The sequence below is a fragment of the Tamandua tetradactyla genome, chromosome 12, assembly GCF_023851605.1.
Source record: "Tamandua tetradactyla isolate mTamTet1 chromosome 12, mTamTet1.pri, whole genome shotgun sequence".
NCBI classification, from domain to species: Eukaryota; Metazoa; Chordata; class Mammalia; order Pilosa; family Myrmecophagidae; genus Tamandua; species Tamandua tetradactyla.
Window position 1 is genome coordinate 84700368 of NC_135338.1, and position 3992 is coordinate 84704359.

Below are 3992 nucleotides of genomic sequence, written 5' to 3' on the forward strand. Positions count from 1 at the left end.
TGGATTAACTTAAACAGCAGGAATTTATTGTCTCACTGCTTTGAAGGCTAAAAGACCAGCATCAAGGTATTGGCAGGGCTTGCTTTCAGCTGGATTCTGTAGCCTTCCAGCAATTCCCTGACACATGGCAACTTCTCTCTCCTTATGTCTTCTTCTCTGGTTTCCACTGATTTCTGACTTCTGTATAGTCATATTAGTCATATTGGACTAAGGCCTGCCCTGTTTCAATTTGGCCACTCCTGAACTAATAATAGCCTGTTCAAAGGTTGTGTTCACACACACAGGGACATCGATTACGACTCGAGCATATCTTTTGTGGGAACATAGTTCAGTCCCCAACAGCCAGTCAGGGGCCTGCAGCCCAGAGCTGGGCATGTGCAGCTAGTAGCTGGAGGGCCCAATCCCAGCAGGAAGGAGCCAGAAGAGCATGTCCCCTCCACAGAAGGGGCTTGTCACCAATTGAACCATTGTGAGTGGCAGTGTTGTTAAAGCCGAGCCCCATACCTACTTTGAACCCTAACTCTGACCTTAGCTGTGTGATCTTGAGCAGGTTACTTCACCTCTCTGTGTCTTCATTTCTTCATCTGTAAAATGCAGGGTGATATGCAGATCCATGGTTCCTTGTCTGCAATTCTAAAATCCAAAAAGCTCTGACAAAGTGAAAATGAAAAATTATAATTAACTGGAAGGAAGGCCTAATTTGCATTGATCACAGCTCATTTATATCCTTTACTTAATCCTACTTGGTGGGACTACGCATATGTTTTACTGCAAAGCATATAAACATGCTTAATAACAGGGTACTTTTATGGATCCTGCTGGAGTGGTGTATAATAAAAGTCTCCTGAAATCTTTTCTAAAAACCAAACAGATTTGGAGTTCCAGAGTTTATTTGTCCCCAAGGGTTTCAGAAAAGAAATTGTGGACTTGGGGTTTCTACCTCAAGGACTTTAGTACAAGTTCAATAGGAAGAAACACTTAGAGCTATGCCTGGTACACAAACATGCCCCCAAATTATGATGATGGTGCAATAGACAGAAATAGCCATAGAAATTGATGGTTGTTAAATCACAATACAGCTCCTCCCTGCTACCTTGATCTTGCAGAATGCCCTGTCATCGCCCCTTCATTTACACCCAAGTGAAATTTACATGGTCATAAACCACAGGCATTTCAGAAGCTTTATGAGGAAGATAGTTGGGAGTGTTTCATCTGCAGAATTCATTCAACACTATTCATTCAGCAGTTAATCAGCTATTAACTAGGAACAAATTAAAACTATTCTAGGTGATGAAAGCCCAGAATGGATGTGCCAAGAACTGTGAAGGGGCTGAGATTTTACTCTGCTCGCCAGCTGACAATTTAGCCTGCCTCTTTAGGTTTCATGGATGCTGGTGGAAGCCTCAAGACTCTTGGGTCAGAGCAAAAGGACTCTATTACACACAGTAGGCTGCAGGAATTTCATGTTGTGTTGTTTCTCCTTTATTCCCCAAGTTGCATGGGGGCTACACAGAGGTAGATGCTGCACAGGCAGTGGATTTGTGTCCCAGCAAGGAACCCCAAGTTTAGGTAACTTACTTCCTTTACTCAGGGCAGAGATGTTGTGTTTGTTATACTGGACAGCCAGCAAGCCTGCTCTGGGCAGGGCAAAGGGCTGTCAGTGCCTCTGCTCAGAAAACAGGCAGGAACATGAAAGACCCACTGGGAATGGTTTCCCAACAGTCTCCACCATTTGTTTCTATGCCATTTTGGCATCCAGTGAATTTTTCCCTAAGTAAACCACTCCACTGGGCACTCTGATTAATCTGACCAACAGGGGCCGGAACCAAATCCATTTACTTTTTCTCGTAGTATCTGACAGGACTTTGATAGGGCTATAATCAGCAAACAAACGACACGAAGCAGCACAATGAGGCCAGATTGCAGTATTTTAACCATGACCCTCTAGGTCCGAGACCCAACCAGATGAACTAATCCCATCAACCATCAAAGTCTACCTTAGAAATCCAGGTGGCTTTCTCCTGAAGTTTCTGTATTGACCTTTCCACTTGGCCAGGTACAGAAGGATGTATTAGCAAATGTATTAGCAAAGAGGAAGATGAGGGAATTTTTAGTACCCTTGCCAGTTAATTGAAACCAAATGGGTTTTGGGGCCAAGGTGATGCCATTGATCACTTCAGTGAAAGTCGGGGACAAATTTCATACCACCTCTTCTAATTGGATAACTTCTGTTTCAGGGAAAACTGCCTACAGGATGCACAGCGATCCCTGTGAGATACCGGCCCCGAGTCACCAAGGGTCATCTCATTTGGAGAGGTCTCTACAGACATTGGATGGCCATGTGATCTACCTGTGTGGTTTCCTTAAAGGTCTGAGGTCTCCTGTGCCCACTCCAGTGTCCCTGTGCGTAGGAGGGAGACAAGTGAATGCTTGGTTACACGAGAAGTACAATTCCAAGGGTGCACGTGGCAACCCCGGAAAGAAAGTTTGTTTACAGTTGTTGTAGACAACCCACATAAGATCTAGATCATTCAGGACACAGGCTGGCAGAGCCTCCAGTCTGGCCTCCTGGTTCCTCACCCAGTCAGTTGAAAGCCTTAAAGGGAGGACTGAGGATTTCAGCAGTCAGAATATAGAATCTTAATCTCTACTTCAGTCAGCTAGCTTTTCCTAGGGAATTCATCATTACCTCCGTCAGAGTTTTCCACTTGTGGTCAGCCCTACGGAATTCAGACTTGCTTAGCCCCATGGTCACATGGACCAACCCCTATACTTAATCTCCTCCTATCTACACACATGCATATATCCTGTCAGTTCTGTTTTTCTGAAGAACACTGTTGGTCAGCCCGTGTGAAGCGAAGAGAAAGCCGTGTCTCTGTCAGCACCCTGTTCTAATCATCAAAAATTGTCACGAACAATGAAGGCTCTGAGATCTTACCTTTCTCGCAATGTTAAAAAGTTAGCCTGCCACAGTTACGTAGAAGCTGGCAGAAGACACAGGATGCCTGGATCAAAGAAAAGGGACTTTATCACTCACAGCAGAGTAGGGATCATGAGCTTCATGTTTGCGTTGATTCTTCCCATCCCCTGCCCCCCAAATCCCATGGTGGTAATACGGGTGAATGCTGTGTCTGCTCTGGGTTTGCATCACAGCTGGGGAACCATGAAACCTCATTCTTTTATAATGGACTGCTAGTGTGCCTGCCCCAGTTTTGTTCCAGAAAGAGACATTATCTATATTATCCTGGACAGCTAATAAATCTGCCGTTTGCCTCAGAGGGAGACACTGTATCTTCCCAGCCTATTTGCTGTGCAAACATCCTTGAAAAGACAGTCCAGAACAAAAGGCAGCCAGTGCCTCTGCCCCTAAGATGTGCAAAATGTGAGAGACTCACTGAGAATTGCCTCCCAACAGGACAGAGCTCAGGTGGAGAGTCAGAGGAACAAGAGAAGCTCCTGTGATGTGGCCAAGCTCAAGGCGTTAAGGGGTGCTCACTTTGGCAGCACATATACTAAAATTGGAACGATACCGAGAAGATTAGCATGGCCCCTGTGCAAGGATGACGTGCAAATTCATGAAGCGTTCCATATTATTTTTAGAAGAAAAAAAAGATGTTAAGAGGCCGCAGTCTCCCACCACACTGGATGCAGGCCTGTACTGAGCTTGGTTCCTGGGGGAGGCTAGTTATCTTCGTTTCCAGGCTGCTATGACAAAGACCACACAAAGGGTTAAACAGTGAGAATTAATTGTCTTGTGGTTTCAGAGACTGGACAACTTGTATCCTCACCAGGTCAGTAGCATTTTGACTGGACAGCAATCCTTGGGTTCCTTGGCTTTCCCGTCACATGGTCATGTCCTCTCTTTTCTCTTCTGGATTCCCACTGACTTCCGGCTTCCAGCTCTTCCCATGGCATCCTCTTTCTCTATCTTAATTCTTCTGCTTATAAAGAACTTCAGTAATGAGATAAAAGCTCACCTTCATTCACTTGGG

At 45.1% G+C, this 3992-nt stretch overlaps 1 non-coding gene across 1 annotated transcript; it reads left to right on the forward strand.

Moving 5' to 3' along the window:
* Window positions 1-3488: 3488 nt before the first annotated feature.
* On the forward strand, window positions 3489-3595 carry LOC143652920 (U6 spliceosomal RNA). Its single transcript, XR_013160967.1, has one exon. It is a non-coding gene; the product is annotated as a U6 spliceosomal RNA (small nuclear RNA).
* Window positions 3596-3992: the final 397 nt, after the last annotated feature.